At 40.3% G+C, this 21,720-nt stretch overlaps 1 protein-coding gene across 3 annotated transcripts in view; it reads right to left on the minus strand.

Moving 5' to 3' along the window:
- LOC135205655 (uncharacterized) overlaps positions 1 to 21,519 on the minus strand; it is a 142,420-nt gene extending 120,901 nt beyond the window's left edge. For all 3 annotated transcript variants that reach the window (XM_064236490.1, XM_064236489.1, XM_064236488.1), the window contains exon 1: positions 21,312 to 21,519. The gene's annotated coding sequence lies outside the window, so the exon portion shown is untranslated. The remainder of the gene's footprint in view (positions 1 to 21,311) is intronic.
- Between the last annotated feature and the right edge of the window lie 201 nt (positions 21,520 to 21,720).

Consider the following 21,720-nt stretch of genomic DNA (forward strand, 5'->3'; position numbering starts at 1 on the left):
TACATGAATACGTAAACACACATAAGGAACTATACACATGAATATTGTCTTGCAGAAATAGCATTCCTTGTGCGAACATACATACATACACCTCAAGAAGTATATGCATGAATATTTACATACATACGTAAATTTCAATTCGTGTGCAGGTAGACGTACTTAAATACATACACACAGTTTAGGGAGTTTATGCATAAACTGAATTCCTTACGCATACTTACACATACATATATACATACATACAGACAGACACACACACACACACTTCAAGAACTGTACTCATTTTATGTGGAAAGAATGGCCACTAAATTACGTGTTCCTGTAGCACAAGTTAAAATTGTACTGCAGTGATATTAAGTTAAAACTGAGAAGCTGCAGCAGAATGATTAATACAGTGAATAGATTCGAATTTTAATGAAAAACACTGTGATCTGACAATCTAAATTGAAGACGTTAATGATTCACTAAAATGGATGTGAAGAACTAAAAACAATTAGAGAGAAAAGAGCAAAAATACAAATGAGCAAAACCACAGAGATACTGCTTTATAATCAAGAAATGAAACTTGTCTCTCCAAGAAATAAATATTGGGAAATCCAGTCGAGTCCTCCAGATATCGTTGCAACTCGTTAGACGTCATGAAGTCGCTGAAGACTTTTGCCTCTCCGCCTGAGGCCAGGAAGCAGCTCCGAATCCTTCTTCGTCTAGACGTTTGCAAATGAACACAAGGTCGAAAGCCTCCAGGGAATCCTGGAGAAGTTCAAAGGCGCCAGAGAATCCTGGAGAAGTCTAAAGGCTCCAGAGAATCCTGGAGAAGTCCAAAGTCCCCAGGGAATCCGGGAGTCTCCACCGCGAATAAAGTGGCATAAAAAAAATCTAAGCTCAGATGAGGGCGTCTGTATCTGTGTCATTTAGCAAAATGATTTTCCAGTGTGTTCAGAACGCATTCGGAGCCTTTTTCGCTGTATTGATGGTACTACTACGGATTGTATTTGCAGGCGGCATCAACTGGAGGACGTCTCTCGAGACAGAGTTCCGTTGTTGTGATGCTGCTCATCAAACTCTCTTGGATTTCAGGAGGGAAAACAGTGCGCGCCGCATTCTGTATTCCATCCTGAACTATATTGGACTTTCTAATCTTATTGCATACGAAGAACCATCTTTGTCTGCCTGCAATGGACCCCTGCAAACCTTGTTGAGGGACACTCTTCCAGGTCTGCAGGGAGCAGCAGCAGACAAGGACGTTCTTCGGAAAGTGGATGAACTTCTATGGTTACCCGAAATGTTCCTGTTTCTTACCGGCGCCGTCGTCACCCTGCTCTTCATCAGAGGCGCCTGGACAAGAATTATGGAAGACGACGATGTTGACATGACGCAGATGGAGGAAAAGGAGATTACACAATTGGACGATGAGAACACAACTGAAATAGTAGAAGACACGATTGAGATGGATACAGAAGAGGAGGGAAAGGAGGTTATAGAGATGGAAGACACCATCGAGATGGATAGAGAAGAGGAGAAGGAGGTTACAGAGATGAATTATGAAGACAAGACTGAAATAAAAGAAGATCTGAGAGAAATGCATAAAGAAAAGGAAGAGAAGGAAGAGGTGGCACAAGAACTTGAACAAGATTTAGAAAATGAACAAGTCGAGAATGTCGAAGAAGGTCCCCTCGAGGAACGAAGAGAGGAAGAGGAAGACGTTGTCCAGAAGGAGACTAAGGAACTCAAACTAATTAATGGCGACTTGTATGAATTCCCCATATCGGAGAAAGAAAAACTCATTCTCCGCAAAACAGCAGCAGAAGTTCGGGAATTCACCAAGTTCTACAACGTCCGCCTTGACCTCCCTGAAGACGACACGAAAGAAATCGCCTATCTGAAGGGCGTTGAAAATCGGGTCGAGAAAGCTTTCCTGCACATACAGGAAATCTTCGACGAGTACCAGAGGGAAGGCCACGACATCGACCCTGAAGAACTCGACGCAGAGGACCCCTCTCCCCCTCCTGAGGAATTGGTTCAGGAGGCCGAAACTGCACCGAGTTTTGCTGCAATGCTCAAGAAGGGTCCCAAACAGGACAAAGACAAGGCAAAAAAACAGACCTATTTCATTGTCCAACGTAGAACTTTCCCCATCATGGAGGAGGAATTTCTAGAAGAGGATGATGAAGATGATATGGACTACGAGATCGATCTCGAAACAGAGGATGAGGAAGACTGGGAGGAGCCTGAGGAAATAGTGAGGGAGACGATAATAGTCGGCATCTCCCTTCGAGAGGCTCCCGAAGAGGAAGGACAGGGAGGCATGACGAGACTTTTACCCAAGTCTTTGTTACACAAGGAAAGAAGTCTTCCTCTTAAAGAAAAACAAGAGGAAGATACTCTCCTTCAGGAAGAGGCAGAAGAGGAAAAAGTTCCTCTAAAGGAAGACGATAATCTAGAACAGGAAGAGAATCCAGATATTCAAGAGGACAAAGTGGAAGAACAAAATCTAATCCCCGACAAGGAAGAGGAAGAAATTCTTCTAGAAGAAAAACAAGAGGAACCAGCTGGAATTCAAGGAAAGGACGAGGAGAGAGACCATATAGAGGAAACAGAGGAAGCACAAGACCTCGCCCTTACAGAAGCAGAGGAGGAAAACGCTCTTCCGGAGGAAAGGGAGGAAAACACTCTTCCAGAGGAAAAGGAGGACAGAGAATCTGAAGGAATGGCGGCAGTGGTTCAGGAAGCGCCAGAAAATATGTCGTACGCTAACATGGCGAAGACTCTTCCTGAACAGAAAAACGCTGCCCCTTCAGATCACCCCACAACAAAACCGACTGGCCCTGTCGAGACCACTAAAGCGAGACAACCAGAACTCGTAAATAACCGGGAAGCGGCACATCACCAAAGAATAGGACCTCTCAGGCACTGTGGAGGAAGAACCTACTCCTTCCTGGGAGAGAAAGACCTGGACATGGGACGCATCATCGGAAAGGGAGGAAAGTTCGCAAAGAGGGCCAAGCAGGACCATGGAGTCGTCATGAACGTCCACAACGATGGTTCCAGGATGGTGAAGCTCACAGGGCCAAAGAAGAATGTCGAAAAAGTCTACGACGAAATAAGATTCCGAGTGGATAAGACTTTCGACATCAAATCACTCACTCAAGTATCGAGATGGCTGTATGCTGTGGGCAAAGAAGATTTCGTTATGACTGTTCATAGGCAATTCAGGGAGGCTATAGTGGGACCACGAGAAGAGACCCTTCGAAAACTGGTCAAGGAACTGGAAGTGGCAATCTACCTCCCTGACAAAGACGACGAACGCGATTTCATCAGTATATTTGGCCCACTCGAACGAGCCCTGGATGCTGAGACAGTGATATCGGAAATGATCGAAGATATCCAGAACTGGCCTAAACAAGACGATCTCAGACTCTTCGGTTTCGATTTTTACGAGTTCGACTTGTCGCTCGAAGGCAGACATCTCGCCCTCAAAGGACAAGTGGCTCAGGAAATCAGACGACTCTTCAAAGTGAGTCTGATTCTTCTAAAAGATGGTGACCAGAGGGAAGTCGGCTATTTAGGAGGAGACTTCGAACAAGTTACGAAAGCTTATGAGCATCTAAAGGTCCTCCTGAAACAGGTCAGCACAAGAGGTTGTGAGATCACAACCGAAGGATTAACCACAGCAGGACCAGACAAATACCGCTTCGAGGTCAATGCCAACCACAAGGGCCTCTTGGTCGGCCCCAACGGCAAGAACCTGAAGACAATAGAGGACAAGAACAACGTCAAGATCATAGTCCACAAGAAAACAGATGGCTTCGTTACTATTCAAGGTCTATTAAGCAATGTCGAATCCGCTTGCGTAGACATAAGAGAAGCTATGCGGCCCACTGTTTTCAGAGGAAAGGACAAAACAGCCCAGCAAGGAGGAAGGACTTTCCCACAGGAGGAAATCTTCCAAGGGTTGACCAAGGTAGGAGATCGCCGATACCGAATCGTCCTCGACAGGGAGGAACGAGCCATGGTCATCGGCAAAGGAGGACAAAACATCAAGAGGCTCATCAGTGAGCACAACATCAACTTCCAAGGACCACCTCAGATGGACGAAACCTCTAACGACTGCACCGTCAGAGGGGACGAAGATGACGTCGTTGCTTTCTTTAACGATGTCCTGGAAACCGTCCAGGCCAAAGGACAGAAGAGGAAACACAAGGAAGGGCCCCAAAGGCAAGAAGCGCCTGGCAGGACTCGACGGGGGCCAACTTTGGGCGATTTCTTTTGAGGTCGCAGCAGAAAGAACTGTAATTGGAAAGGAAGATTTAATGAAGAGCAATGCATTGGACGGCGTTGTAAGAAACAGGAATTAGTGCTAATTTATGTTTAGTTTTGTGATAGTGAAAAAGTGAAAAATGTGGATAGTGATATCCCACCAAAAAAAATTAAAAATTGGAAAATCACTAAAAAATATAAAATAGTAAAAGAAAAAAAACACTAGTGTTAAGTTTCGTAGTATTAAGTTTTATGTTCAGTTTTGTGATTGTGAAAAACTGAAAAATGTGGATAGTGATATCCCGCCAAAAAAAATGATAAAATTAGAAAATCACTAAAAAATATAAAATAGAAAAATTGAAAAAACACTAGTGTTAAGTTTCATAGCATTAAGTTTCATGCTTAGTTTTGTAATTGTGAAAACCTGAAAAATGTGGATAGTGATATCCAAGCAAAAAAATATAAAATTAGAAAATCACTAAAAAATATAAAATAGAAAAAAAAATAGTGTTAAGATTCGTAGTATTAAGTTTTGTATGGAAAGTGATTTTGTGTTTAGTTTTGTGATTGTGAGAAATTGAAAAATGTGGATACTGATATCCTACAAAAAAAAAAAAAAAAAACTATTGTGTAGGATTGTGCGGTAGTGTTAATTTGTGTGTGATTGTCTCAATGAGGAAGATCCCAAGAAAAGGATCTTCAAAATATTAAGCCTCAGTTGTTGTTTGATGTCGAGTTCCCCAAGTCTTGGGAATAACTTCCACCGAAGGGGAATTGCGATTGGAAAGGGCCTCCCCCCAGGCACTTGATGATCATAATTCCCTTGAAGTGTTAGTTCTTCTCCAGACAGAAGGAATTCGTACTCATACAGTATCAGTGGCTTAATATGTGACAAGAAAAGAACTGGTGTCTTGTGTGTGTGACAGGAAGTTTACACACACAAATATTAAGCTACGAATTTCGCTCAATATTCAGTTCCAGAAACCTTGGGAATGATTCCACCCAGGGGGAATTCAATTTGGCAAGTGTCTCCCCCCAGGCACTTGAGTGTCTCCCCCCAGGCACTTAACTCTAATTCCCCTCGAGTGTTGGTTGTTTCCAAGGTATTGGATATTCGTTAATGGGCATAATTTGTAGCTTAATTTGTAATATAAAACTAAAAGTCACTTGTACTTGTGACAAAACTTTCACACACACAAACACACGCGCACACAAACATTGGGCCACAAATATCGCTTCATCTCGAGTTACTTCTCCACCTGGGGAATAACTTCCACCCAAGGGGAGTTATGATCCATAAGTGCTTCCCCCCAAGCACTTGATCATAAATCCCCTTGGTTGCTAGTTCTTCCCCAGGGGTAGAGGGGACTCGAGATGAAGCGATATTTGTGGCTTAATGTTTGTGTGTAAACGCAATAGAAACCCGTGTGGCTGACATAAAATTCACACACACATGCATGCACATGCACAAACTCACACATATACAAACATGTGTGTGTGTAACATTAAATTCACACACATACATATATACAAGTTCATGTGCGTGTATACTATGACACATATATGTATGAGTGTGACAGTATTCACGCACACACGTACTTGTATATATGTGTTTGTGTGTATGTGTGAATTTAATGTCACACACATGTGTGTGTGTATGTGACATTTAATTCACAAAAACATACACAAACTATACTCACACACATACATATATGCTTGGTTGTGCGTGGGACTTTTATTGTGTGAAAGACACATGCGTGTGCGCGCGCACACACACACACTTATTAAAAATATATGTGCGTGTCTTTGACGTAAAATTCGGACACCATACATGCGTGCATGCACACACACACACATATGTTTGTGTGTGTGTACGTGACATGGTATTCAAGCACAAGCAAACTTGTAAATATATGTCGTGTATATGTGTTAAATGTCACATACACACACACCCGCAAAAAAAAAAAAAAAAAAAAAATATATATAATATATATATATATATATATATATATATATTATATATATATATTATATATATATATATGTGTGTGTGTGTGTGTGTGTGTGTGTGTGTGTGTTCCTGAGGGGAGACAATTGAGTGCCTATGGGGGAGACATAAATTGCCTAGGGAGAGACAATTGAGTGCCTGGGGGGAGATACTTGAGTACCTAGAGGGAGACACTAAGTGCCTGGGGGGGGAGACAACTGAGTGCCTTGGGGAGATACTCAAGTGCCTGGGGGAGAAAATTGAGTGCCTAGGGGGAGACACTAATTCGCTGCCTGGGGGGGGAGACAACTGAGTGCCTTGGGATTGATACTCAAGTGCCTGGGGGAGAAAATTTGAGTGCCTAGGGGGAGACACTAAGTGCCTTGGGGGGGGAGACACTGAGTGCCTTGGGGAGCTACTCAAGTGCTGGGGGAGATTGAGTGCCTAGGGGGAGACACTAAGTGCCGGGGGGAGATACTTTAGTGCCTGGGGAGACACTTATGTATCTGGGGAGAAACACTCAAGTGCCTGGGGAGAGACACTCTACTGCCCAGGGGGAGACACTCTAGTGCCCAGGGGGAGACACTCTAGTGCCCAGGGGGAGACACTCTGGTGCCCAGGGGGAAGACACTCTGGTGCCCAGGGGGAAGACACTCTGGTGCCCAGGGGGAGACACTGGCCCATGGGGGAAGACACTCTGTGCCCAGGGGGAAGACACTCTGGTGGCCCAGGGAAGACACTCTGTGCCCAAAGGGGGAAGACACTCTGGTGCCCAGGGGGAAGACACTCTGGTGCCCAGGGGGAAGACACTCTGGTGCCCGGGGGGAGACACTCTCGTGCCCAGGGGGGGAGACACTCTCGTGCCCCAAGGGGGGAAACACTTCTCGTGCCCAGGGGGAGACACTCTCGTGCCAGGGGGAGAACACTCTCGTGCCCAGGGGGGAGACACTCTCGTGCCCAGGGGGGAGACACTCTATGCCTTAGGGGGAGACACTCTATGCCCTGGGGGAGACCATAACCCAAGGGGGGAGACCACCTCAAGTGCCCAGGGGGGAGACAACATTCTAGTGCCCTAGGGGGGGAGACACCAAGTGCCCAGGGGGAGACACTCGAATGCCCAAGGGGGGAGGGACACCTCAAGTGCCCAGGGGAGGAGGACACTAGTGCCCATAGGGGGGAGACACTAATCAGTGTCCCAGGGGGGAGACACTAGTGCCCAGGGGGGAGACACTCAAGTGCCCAGGGGGGAGACACTCTAGTGCCCAGGGGGGAGACACTTGATGCCCAGGGGGGGAGAGACACTAGTGCCCAAGGGAGAACACTAGTGCCCAGGGGGGAGACACTCTTAGTGCCCAGGGGAGCACTCAAGTTGCCCAGGGGGGAGACACTCTAGTGCCCAGGGGGGAGACCACTAGTGCCCAGGGGAGACACTAAAATCCCAGGGGGAAGACACTTCCAAGTGCCCAGAGACACTAAGTGCCTAGGGGAGACACTCCTAGTGCCTAGGGGGAGACACTCTAGTTGCCCTAGGGGGGGAGACACTCAGTGCCCAGGGGGGAGACACTTCAAGTGCCTAGGGGGAGCACTCAAGCCTAGGGGAGACACCTTCAAGTTTGCCTAGGGGGAGACACTCTAGTGCCTAGGGGAGACACTTTTCAAAGTGCCTAGGGGGAGACACTAGTGCCCTAGGGGGAGAGCACTCTTAGTGCCAGGGGGAGACACTCAAGTGCCTAGGGGGAGACACTCAAGTGCCTAGGGGGAGACACTCTAGTGCCTAGGGGGAGACACTCAAGTGCCTAGGGGGAGACACTCAAGTGCCTAGGGGGAGACACTCTAGTGCCTAAGGGGAGACACTCAGTGCCTAGGGGGAGACACTCAGTGCCTAGGGGGAGACACTCTTAAGTGCCTAGTGGAGACACTCAGGGGTGCCTAGGGCGGGGGAGACAACTCAAGTGCGTAGGGGGAGACACTCTAAGTGCCTAGGGGGAGACACTCAACGTTTGCCATAGGGGGAGACACTCTTAGGCCTGCCTAGGGGGGGAGACACTCTAGTGCCTAGGGGGAGACACTCTAGTGCCTAGGGGGAGACACTCTAGTGCCTTGGGGAGACACTCAAGTACCTGGGGGGAGACACTTATGTATCTGGGGAGAGACACTCTAGTGCCAACGTGGGGGGAGACACTCTAGTGCCCAGGGGGAGACACTCTAGTGCCCAGGGGGAGACACTCAAGTGCCCAGGGGAGACACTCAAGTGCCCAGGGGGAGACACTCAAGTGCCTAGGGGGAGACACTCTAGTGCCTAGGGGGAGACACTCTAGTGCCTAGGGGGGAGACACTCTAGTGCCCAGGGGGGACGGAAACTCTAGTGCTAGGGGGGAGACAACTCTAGTGGGCCCAGGGGGAGACATCAAGTGCTGCTTGGGGGGGAGACACTTATGTATCTGGGGAGAGACACTCAAGTGCCTGGGGAGACACATTCGAATGCCTGGGGGAGACAATTGAGTGCCTTCGGTCTACATATATGAAAACATATAAATTCCGAGGTAGAGCGAATTAGATATTAAAGGACATTTGTAGCTCGAATAATTTATATGAATCACGGTGATAATTATTCATATATATAAATATATATATATATATATATATATATATATATATATTATATTATATATATATATATGTGTGTGTGTGTGTGTGTGTGTGTGTGTGTGTGTGTGTTTAAAATTACACCATTAATTCTTTTAAGCTTAAAGTTAGTGTACCTGAATATTGTGGCTTCAGGAAAAAGCCAAAGGTCTTGCCATCTTCATGCTGAACCTTGGATTTGCCCCTACGCATGAAGCGAAGAAAAATAAAAAAATAAAATAAATCTTACATTAATCGCTTCATATACCCAAACCCAATGCTTGTTATACTACGCTATTTTCATTAGCTAGCTTCATTTCTTCGGTTTCTCTTTAAGATAATCCTTCAAGAGGCTACTGTATGGGGTAATTGTTTGTATGTTTGTATGGAGTTTTTACGTTGCATGGAACCAGTGGCTATTCAGCAACGGGAGCAACAGCTTTACGCGACTTCCGAACCACGTTGAGAGTGAACTTCTATCACCAGAAATGCACATCTCTAACCCCTCAATGGAATGCCCGTGGTGGCAGGCCAAGACCAAACCGATCACGCCACTGAGTCGCTTTGTATGGGGTAATAAGTCTTAAAAGATGCTCAATATGCAGAATGCAGTTGCAATATTGTTGGTAAAGGTTTACTGCACATTTTGTATTTCTACTTTATTACCGACCTTATCAAGATCCACCAAAGGCATAAGGTCTATGTGAACTGTTTAATTACAGCTTTGATTTAGCCATTAAGAAATAACTGTATTCGAGTATATGTCTGAGGCCAATAAATCTAATAAAGCAGTTTCACAAAAAGTGTTCGGAGATGTTTGAAGGTTTATTCTCATCTTTAAATAGTAAGAAAATGTTTGCAGATATTTGAAGATATTTTCTAATCTGTAAGTAGTTTGTACTAAAGCTTCCTCCTGGCTGTATCGAAATGTACTCATTATGTACCTAAGACCTAAATTTTTTCAGAAAGAATGGAAACAACTTTGTACCGAAATGCTCAGTGCCCTCTAAAAGCACAAAGGAATCCGATACATCCGTACGTTCGAATGTATTAGTACAATCACATCAAGATACAAATATTTCGGTCATAAACAATCCTTGCTTCTTGAAGGCCCGAAATGTTAAATTGTCTTAAAGCCGCAATATGAGAAAATACAGTTTCTGCAGGATTTCGTTATAGTTTGATGCATTGTGTCTTGAGAAGAGTCCGGTTTGATGCAAGCAGGAATTGCATTGCCATAACTTTGGCAATAAAACATAGGTGCATTTTCTGAACTCAGACTGGTTCAGCTTTTACAGTGCTATTGAGATGTTTATTTCGAAACAATTATATTTTTCATGATCTATGTACAAAAGAAACTGTTTGGAATGTAGAACAATTGATTTATGACTTATCACCATGACGGCACTTAGCAATATCATCCACATCATGCGTTCATACGGATATGCGTGCATGAATGTATTTATGTATTGTGTGCATGAATGTACTTATGTATCGTGCGCATGAATGTACTTATGTATTGTGCGCATGAATGTACTTATGTATGTACCGCGTGCATTAATGTACTTATGTATGTACTGCGTGCATGAATGTACTTGTGCAGTGTGTGCATGAATGTACTTGTGTACTTCGTGCATGAATGTACTTATGTAATGTGTGTATGAATGTACTTACGTATTATGTACATGAATGTATATATTATTTTTAAAAACTAAAACGTAATAACAGCGTTTACCCAATACTTGGCCCCTCTGCTTTTATCGGATATGGTGGTCTGGCGTTCATTGGTGATCACCCTTCCAAATTCTGATCGGACCTAAGTTACTCAAACTGGTCGAAAAACCACCGGTGTAACAAACGCGTTACTGCAGGAGTATTTACTGATATAATTATATAGTAAAGCATTATCAACAATTATTCGTGGGTATCAACAAACACTTTTTTGTTTTAATGCTCTTAATGCACAAAAGCATAACAATGTAAGAGTTTACGTGCGCGAGCTTAGCCATTCCCTTTAGCGGTCCCAGTTATAGACAGAAAGTCAAGAACAACGATGGGAAACAGGAAATTCACTGAATATAACTTAAACCAACATGCACCTGCACGATTATCGAAGACTAGCAGACTTAACTCCTAAAATATTTATTTTTACATATTACCTACTGGATTCGTCAAGCTGAACATTCAGCAAGTTGTATAGAATATATGTATTCAATAGACCTTGGTAATACATCAAATCTACCCATGGTGGTAGACCGGTGCAAAGTACATTAACATTTTAGTTTCTCTTGGTTCTTGTGTAATTCTTTACTCAGCAATTTCCTCAAATAAAAATAATGGTTCAGGTAAAACACCGTACCAAAATTCATACCACTAAAAATAATTCTAACCCAATTAAATATATGTGCTATTATGATAAATCAATATAATTATGATATACAAACAAAACAGCTCTTGTTCACTAAAGTAAAAAAGAAAAAAAGGGGGCGGGGCCAAAAATAATTTTAAATGTCAAATCAATATATACGGTACATAGACTACTGCTTTAGTACGTCGTTTTCAACGATACGTTAGCATGATATGCTAGCTAGCGGCATTATGAATAGTTCCGTAAGTGCCTGCGTATTGATATCTTTACTCATAACATGGAAAAACGTCACTTAACTTTAGGAAGATATAAACTAGAATGCAAAATTAATGGACCTAATTCAAAAAATCCCGTCCGAGAGAGAGAGAGAGAGAGAGAGAGAGAGAGAGAGAGAGAGAGAGAGAGAGAATGGCTTTCATATGAATTGGTGATACAATTGTTTAACCCAAGTTTATTTTATAAACTATATAAACATATGGTTTTCATTTTGTCGTGTTCAACAGTTCTATTCCCCCGCCCCTACCAGCAGCTACGACCCACAACAGGCAAATAACTACCAGAAGCCCATAATTCCGCAGTAAAACCAACAAGAGACAGGGCATTTCCGCTACCTACCCAACTGAATAAACATCGATATCGTATGTGATAAGTGGTAGACTGGTGGGTGTTACGATACCAAACCCGAGGAATTTGGGACGATAAAAAAGGATCTGATCATCTTTATTTTCTTAATATCGAGGAATTTGGATTTATTTAAAAGCAAATCAACCCGTTCCATAATCGGTACTCATATCACCATTTCGAAAAAGAAAAAAAAATTAGCCTAATAAGTTAATATGAAAATTTTTTTTAAACAAGCTACCATATATTTGTCACATGGTGGATATTTAACTTTGAAAATTGAATACTTTCTTGTTTTATTTGTATGAACTGAGTACGTTTTCATAATCATGCAAGCTGGAATAAATAAATAATCGTATCGCATAAATGTAAATAAAAACTGAAAAAAAGAATATATTAAATAAAATCTTCACCTTTCCCATGCATCAATAACTTTCTCCATTTTCTGAAGGTAGTTCCCGGAATTTAAAACATTCTCATTACGTCTAATTACGATGAAAGATAATGAGTGGTGAGTGGTTTGTCCCTTTGGGGGCTGTAGAGAAAGCCCCCCTCACTGTATTTCAGATTATTTACTTGATAACTAGAGCGTATTGACTGTATGAATGGCTTCATTCTTAACGTCTTCTTCTTATAATAATAATAATAATAATAATAATAATAATAATAATAATAATAATAATAATAATAATAATAATAATAATAATAATAATAATGTCATAGCAGCACGAGTCTTGAAATGGAGAAACAAATCCACAGTTATGTATGGGTAAATATGTTTTATTTTAAATATATGTACCCATACACAACTGTGGATTTGTTTTCACAGTTATGTATGGGTTATATATTTTATATATGTACCATACATAACTGTGGATTTGTTTCAGTTATGTATGGGTATATATATATATGTACCCATACATAACTGTGGATTGTTTTCTCCATTAATACTACTACTACTACTACTACTACTACTACTACTACTACTACTACTACTACTACTACTACTACTACTAATAATAATAATAATAATAATAATAATAATAATAATAATAATAATAATAACTTGCTAAGTGGATATGAAACCCTGATGGCAAAGAGACTTTTCTTGTGGCAAATAAGTCTCGCCACCGTTGTTAACATTTTATGTAATGAAAATACTTATTGCAGTAGGGCTCCAAGAATTGTATAGCGGAATCATTGAACTGTATGGCAGAAGTATCAATTTGATTTTATTTACATAGATTTTTGGCATTGTGCCAAGCACTGGGGCAACTAAAGCCATTCAGCGCTGAAACGGATATTGACAGTAAAAGGTTTGAAAGGTGTTACAGTAGGCAAATCTCACAGTTGCACTATGAAACACTTGTTAAGAGAGGGCGGACGGTACATGCGATGGAAGAAAGCAAATATGAACGGAGGTACAGTAAAAGATATGAAGTAGTTGCAACTATGAGGCGAAGAGAGACTGTTAAGAGCCGTAAGTAATGCCTACATTGCACCGAATGAGGTGCACTAACGGCACTATCCCCCCTACGGGGCCCGGCACAAGTGTCAATGAATAGTACCGCATTAGTGTCAATGAACTGTATGGCAGAAGTGTCAATGAATTGTATCGCATTAAGGCCCCTACACAATTGATATCAATTTATTGACGTCAATGAATTGATGGAGAAATTGACCGTGTGTAGGGGACATTGATATCAATTTAATTGAAACAATTTCACTGAATCAATTCATTGAGAGATCAAAGATCCTTTGATATTTATTGATGGGTCTTCAATAAAATGTGATACTGAGACGCGCATTTGGAGAAATGGCTTCTCGCATGGTAGTATTTTGTTTGACTATCATTGGCATCACTAAATTTAGAAGTTCATCGTAAGATTCGGCGTCCATTCTGAGGAAATTCCTGTAATCCTCTGGCTCGTCGTCCCTTAATTCCTTCAGCAATCGTGTATGTCCTAGTTCCCTTCGACAGAGATAGCATTTCTTCGCCCACTTACTCCTCTTCTTTCGCTTTGGAGTGTCCAGAGCAAGCACTATTCCTAGAGCCACAGATGCTTTCATCTCGAAGTTATGAATCAAACTGAAAATTGAAGTAAAATCATTGACCGTGTGTAGGCACAGTGATTTCCTCAATTTCATTGTCGGCAATAAATTGATATCAATTAATTGACGAAAAAATTGATCGTGTGTATGGAAGAAGTGTCAATGAATTGTATCGCATTAGTGTCAATGAACTGTATGGCAGAAGTGTCAATGAATTGTATGGCAGAAGTGGAATGAACTGTATAGCAGAGGTGTCATGAATTTACCGTATTAGTGTCAATGAACTGTATAGCAGAAGTGTCAATGAATTATATCGCAGTGTCAATGAACTGGATGGCAGAAGTGTCAATGCACATTGTATAGCAAAAATGTCACAGAAATGTAACACAGTGGTGCCAATGAATCGTATCGCATAAATGTCAATGAATTGTCCACCACTCAAACCCCAATACTAGTCTAATTCCATCCACAGATCAAATAAGAATGACGGGAAACACTTTACGATACCACGTGAATCAAGGGGAGTCAGTCTTGTCAATGGCAGGGGGGAACGTAATGCTTCTAGATCGGTAATTAACAATCGCCATGAGCAGTGGCATACGCTTTCTCGCATTTACAGCGTTCGGTCACGCAAGTCTTTTGTTTATTTCCATTCGCAAGAAACTGAGAACTTTCACTCATAGTCAAGTCTAAAAATCCAGTATACATGAAGTTGACAAGTGTAATCACGCAAACTTAATTGGACGGTTGAAGAAAAATATATTTACTGGCCAGTCTGCTGTGAATTTAGAGAAATGAAAAGAAAAATCTACTTTTGCCAACAGAGCAAAGACGGATCAATCGATGTACACAAACCCTTACAATAGTTCCCCACAAGGAAGGAGTAGACTTTTTAAGTTACATAAAAAAAAATGGTGGTTGTAAGGGAGGCGTCAGTAGAATGACAATGCATAGAATAGTAATCAAATCTGCTCGTGTATCACTGTTAATGGATCCTCCAGTAAAGGCAGACTCTCAGGCCCCAATGATTTGTAGGTAAAGGAACTCGATATAAAGTTAGAATTGGTAAGGAAACGTAAGTTCAAGTGATTGTATTATTATTACGTACTAATAGATAAGTGAATGGAAAGCTGGCGTTCACCATGGGTATATATTGCGGTAACAACAGACTGTTTGGTCACAGAACAGTTTAAAAAAAAAAAAAAAAAAAAAAAAAAAAAAAGTTTAGTCACCGAATTAGGTAAAAAAATAAACTGCTTACCAACCAGAAACTCAAAAACTCATCTGAAAGTATAAATGTTACTAAAGTAGGAGCTATTTAGATAAGACTATCTCAAAAGTTGGACCATTAAAAGACAAATCACAGGTCAGGATGAGAGAGCAATGCCTGCGGTTGGAAAATTAGGATTCAATCATATTACGCAGTCAGTACACAAAACTCAAGAGGAGAAAATTATATGGTTAGTCCCAATATTGATTATATATGGACACGAGTCATGGCACAGCTGAGCTGCATGACGCATAGGATGTCAATATTTGAAAAGTAGTTCTTGAGAAGGATTTAAAAAATTAAATGGCTGGATTGAGTAACCAACAAGTAGGCATTACTCAAGGGTCTTTGCAGCGTCCATTCGGCCCAAGGCTGCAAACTCTTTCATTCCTTTTACTGTACCTCCATTCATGCTCTTTCTTCCATCTGACTTTCCACCTTCTCCAATAATTGTTTTATAATGCAAATCCGAGGTTTTCCTCCTTGATATATCTTCCAAACCACCTTACTGTCAAATTCCCTTTCAGCGCTAAATGACCTCATAGGTAGCTTAGGCTTTGGCCTAAGTTGTATATTCTGTTCTGTTCTGGTAAGGGGAAGTAAGATGAAACTATCCAGATAGATGGAACGTGTGGGAGGGATAGACCTAAGCTACGCAAGACAGAGCAAAGAAAGAGAAATACGAGAGGAAGTTTGTGATGATCTGAGTCACCTGATTTTCATAGATGCGCAGGTCAATTTATAGTAGTTATTTCGAATCTGAAACTTTCAATCTTCACGACGTGAAAATGGCTCACGGCTATCTTAGTACATACGTTCAAGATTATGTGGCTGTGTTTTAACATTTAATGAATCCACCCTGTGGTAGGGGTGTAAGAATACTACTACCACCGTAGGTCCTATGTGTCGTAAAAGGCAACTAAAAGGACAGCTGCTGCCTCGCAGTCTTACTTTTTTGAGCAAAAGGCTAGGCCCATCGCCAATAACTGTGGAAACTGCCGCCTTGCAGGTGGACTTTTTAGTAAAAGGCTAGGCCCACCGCCAATAACTGTGGAAACTGCTGTCTTGCAGTCTTACTTTTTAGTAAAAGGCTAAGCCCACCGCCAATAACTGTGGAAACTGCTGCCTTGCAGGTGGACTTTTCAGTCAAAGGCAAGGCCCACCGCCAATAACTGTGGTTGATGACAGCAAGGGCATGCGGTCGTAAAACCCCTTTGCCAAATAATAAACCATGCCTGATGTTGTAAGGAAAGGCGCATCAGGCAACCGACCTCTTAGTGTAGGGATAACCAGAGCCATACTATTTGTAAAGCCCTTCTTGGCCATGGTTGCGACTCACTACAGTCGGCTTCCTAACAGGTAGGTTACACAGTTTACTGCTTTGATCAACAAAGTAACTGTAGGAATCAACATAACTGGCTTGAACGCTCTGGCCAGCTCGGAACAAGGACAGACATTCCATGAATCAAATAGTTACTCAAAAATAACTTCGTGTTTCTTGCCTGCCAGTCTAATCGCATAGTCGAATCCAACGATTAGCCGACACTTCGCAAAGCACAAACAGCACCACCTACAGTAAATTGTAAAATTAATGATTAATTGATCAAGCTAATGACATCCGATCTGGAATGTACGAAACTGACATTAAGTAATCCTGCCAAACTTGTAATCGTATGTACTACACGAAAACAACCTTGGTACGAGCAACAAAAGTAATACGAAGGTCATCATTAAAAGAATATTAACGGATTTTAACGTATTGACGTGAAATGGATTCGTGTTACTTTTAAACTATGCGACGTTGCTCTCAGCGTTTCAGATATAATGCTTTTTTCAACTGTATAGTTATTTTTTTTTTATTTTCTGGATTTTTTGCTTACTGATGTTGTATGACGTGTTAGTTTGCTGTGTAAGTTAACGGTCTTATAGCTTGCTGCGCTGCACGTGTACCTATAAAAATTACATATGCATTTAAACGAGACAAAAATTAAATGTAGCTAGCTGTGCATGATCCAGGCTAAAGACCTCGTCTTCTCGACGAAGCACTTTCGAAGACTCAAAGCACGACAAATACAAAAAAAAAATCTTTCCATCGCATGTAAACTGGGCCGTTGAAATATATTTTTACATTTTGTTTTAAATTGCCACTCACTTGACGACTAACCAAAATGCTGCAGAACATTTTACTGGCTTTAGAGGATCTAAAGGTTTGGGCAAACTTGAATCTGCACCACTACAGGCTGTTATTTCACGAAAGTTTTAACATTTCTGAAACAAGCGTTCTGAGAATTTTTAAATGAAAGCTATATCGTCCCATCTGAGTAAATCTAAAGACCCTTTTACTAAATAATGCTTAATGCCAAGTTTGGTTTAAACTGGCCAGCTGGTTCTGGAGAGCATACATATACATTCACAAGGACTCCACAAAATTGAATTTAAAAAGAAAAAAAAAATGACCATTTTATCCGTAAGTAAATATAACAGATCTTACCTTCAACAGTTGCGGTAACGTTACAAAGACAATTCATGCCATCTCCGGAGTAAAAGGCACTGTACAGCAATTTACACATATACATGTATATAAATACACACACACACACACACACCCACATATATATATATATATATATGATATATATATATATATCTATATATATATACATATACACGTTTGTGTATGTGTATGTATATATATGCATGTATGTATATGTATGTATGTATGTATGTATGTATGTATGTGTATATATATATATATATATATATATATATATTTATAATATTAGTACGCATATCTATCACAATTTTAGACCACAACGAAGATACGTTATGGTGTGTTCTCGCTGATATGGAACCTCAGCTATCTTAAAAGTGGACTTCTTTATAACTCTCAATAAAAATACGATAAATAAACAGAGACGTCCAACAACTGCCACGCAATTGAAAGGTCCATAAGGCTCCAGAACAACGAATAGCTCTGACTCATCCACATTTCCCGGTAGGGGTGTACTTACTATTTATAGAGGTACGATGTGAGCGGTACTAAACGTGCTTTGATTTCTGTATGTTGCTTTCACTATTACCGCCCACCCAACTGACCATTATTACCATTCAAGTAGTTTAACCAGACCACTGAGCTTTATTTCAGCTCTCATACGGTTGGCCCGAGGGATTATAATAAAATATATACCAGGTTTAGTCCAAGCACTGGAACCCAATAGGTCACTCCGCATGATGATGACAGAATTAAAATGACCCAGCGGACCAGTTTCTTTCAACTTTACCTTACTGTTATTTTCACTTCATTTAAGAATATATCATATCCTTTGCAACAAGAACAACAACAACATTAATAATAATAATAATAATAATAATAATAATAATAATAATAATAATAATAATAATAATAATTAATATGCCGTTAGACCTTCATTAATACAGGTTTTATTGAAAATAATGGCTACTTCAGCCGCGTTTATTTTTGTATAGAAGTTTTTCCACTCTTCTTACTCCTGACTTTTCTTCTCTACTCAAGTTGGCTATTAAAACGCTAAATGGGGGACTCATGTCAAAAACGTGTTATTTGTCAAATTGAATATATTTTAACATGAATCATGCATTCGGCGTTTTAATAGCCAACTTGAGTACAGAAGAAAAGTCAGTAATATGAAGAATAGAGAAACTTCTATACAAAATAAACGAAGCTGAAATAGCCCTTGTCAATAATAAAAGATAATAATAATAATAATAATAATAATAATAATAATAATTTATTATTATTATTATTATTATTATTATTATTATTATTATAAATAGAGAAACAAATCCACAGTTATGTAAATGTACACACGTATAAAACTAACAGATTCCCGAAAGCTATCTGTACAGTTTCATCTTCAAATATATGTACATATACATAAATGAGGATTTGTTGCTCAGTTTAAGACTAATCTACTATGAGTAATAATAATAAATTAATAATAATAATAATAATAATAATAATAATAATAATAATAATAATAATAATAATAATAATAATGATGTATTGTTATACGAGGGAAGGGGATGCATGACCACACGTGGCACAAAACTACATCCCTTACTCACCTCGACTAACTCGTACTATACATAATGTGTATCAGTAATTATCTTATTAAAAGTCATTTATATAACCAACCTTTCACTGCGGATGGCTTCCCACCCCATTCAGGCCAAATAACCTTACGAACCAAAGTAACACACAGCTTATAACCAAACACTGTTTTCAATATTGGGGTTTTTGTTAATTGTAGGCGAAAGTCGAACTCACGTGTGTACTGGCTGTTTCCCGTCCCGAGGAAGCTTAAGTACGCATGCGCAGCACTGCTCGTATTGCGTGAATCGACATTCTACGCAAACAAGAACAGAAGCTACGATGTGATCATCTGAATGACTATTATTATTAATAGTAGTTTAACCAGACCACTGAGCTGACTTTCAGCTCTCATAGGGCTGGCCCGAAGGATTAGATAAAAATAAAAAAACTCATGTCTAGGCCAGAGGCAAAGCTCTGGAACCGAATTGTTTTTTCGGTGTGATGACAAATGAGTGAAAATTAAACTAAAAACTACACAAAGGCGCACACTCACACGGGATAACATGCACACTATAAATACATTTACTCATGTATCCATACTTTCATAAAAAAATAAAATCAGAATAAGTTAAGTAACATTTAAAAGTTTTGTTTTTAAAATTCATTAGTCTAATAATTTTCGTCTTTTCAAAGTTTATCATCTGAATGAAATCCTGGTCAAAAATGTCAGAATCAAATGTTGTAAAAAACTAAAAGTGATGACACGGTAATCTGCGGGCACCTGCTGATATTCAAATGCTGGGATAGCAACCTGCGCGCACCTGCTCACATTCAAGTGTGTCTCATACAGAGTGAATATTCACGTGGCCTAAATTCACCGAATTACTGCCACTGAGAAAAGCGACGTTGCTACAGCACGATTTCCACAATTCCTGTCACTTAAAGAAGTCGAAATAGGCGAATTTTATACCGATGTGAAAGCTGTATTTTTTGTATAGTCTTATAAATTCTTATGGAGAAACCTATACTCTGTTTTTTTTTCCATCTGTCCATCCGCCTGTGGTGTTTTTGTATGGTAACACTGCGTCCCGGGCTTTAGATAGTTACCTTCAGGTTACATTCAACGATTATAATAATATCCTATCTCGAATATTAACGGTGTAATTCGCAGACAGTAAATTACTAAAACACTTTTCAGTTGCAAATGTACACCCAGATATCCTTTTATTTACCTAAAACTTACAAATAGCGTAACTATCTAAAGCCCGGGACGCAGCGATGCCATACAAAAACACCACAGGCGGATGGACAGATGAAAAAAAACAGAGTATAGTATATACCATTTCCAGTGAGAAAATGCCACTTTGTAAGCTTACGTGAATTTCAGTGGGAAATACTTAAGTTTGTCATAGTTAGTTTTTTCAATTCAATGCATTTTTGCGTTTGAATTAGTCTTATTCACGGGAAATAGCCACGTCAACTTCAGAGAAAAACACCAGTTATAAAAAAACAACTTAATTTCCATTAAGAACACCATTAAATACATGCTGAACATACACCAAGGCCTGGAATTGCAATATACTGAATTCGTACCTATTTAGTAAACTATAACACGAGGCCCGACATTATCAGTCCTGGCGAGTAAGTCTAAATGCGTTATCGTAAATATCTATATCTCTGAGACGCATATCATTTTGACTACAATATAATCACTTGGGCCCATGAGTATGGCGCGAATACAAATTCTCTTTTCCATTAAAGAAGGTGCTACATTTTCAAATTCACTGGTAATTATCACTTACAATCAAAATTCAAAAATCGCATTATGTTTAGCTAGCTTAACCTAACGATTGTATTGATAATGAATTTTACACTAGTTTATGAGAGTATTTTTTTATATATTCATATGAGCATGAACATCCTCTCGTCCATATATATAAAATTATATACACAATACTAGAGGAACAACTTAATGGACATTCACACCACATCACTCCAACCACCCTAGCAACGTCCTGAACACACCTAAATACAGTGTTTTGAACGGGGCCACACTTACCACACCACTTAGCGACGACACGAATTCAATTGAATCATCATCAGATTACGCACAACTCGGCGGTGGTTTCATTATTTCCCATCACTACGTGGTCTTCGGTGTCACTTTTCACCAATTATTACACAACACGCGGCTTAATGTTCCTTGATTACGGAACGCAAAAATACAGTCTGCCTCACTTAGCCACTTCAGCTGCACTTCCAACGCGAACAGGTGGAATTTTGGGGTCGGTTGCCAGATGTCGCTGGAAGGAAATATTTCTTCCGCGAGTCATTGAAAAACACTCGCCGATTCTGACACGATTTACCAACAAAATTACTCAAAATATATGTCAAAAGTTTGAAGAAGGCCTAATGATTAAAAACGAACGTTACAAAAGAATAATGGATAATTTCTATAATCGAAACAA

The sequence above is a fragment of the Macrobrachium nipponense genome, chromosome 24 (assembly GCF_015104395.2).
Source record: "Macrobrachium nipponense isolate FS-2020 chromosome 24, ASM1510439v2, whole genome shotgun sequence".
In the NCBI taxonomy this organism is placed as follows: Eukaryota; Metazoa; Arthropoda; class Malacostraca; order Decapoda; family Palaemonidae; genus Macrobrachium; species Macrobrachium nipponense.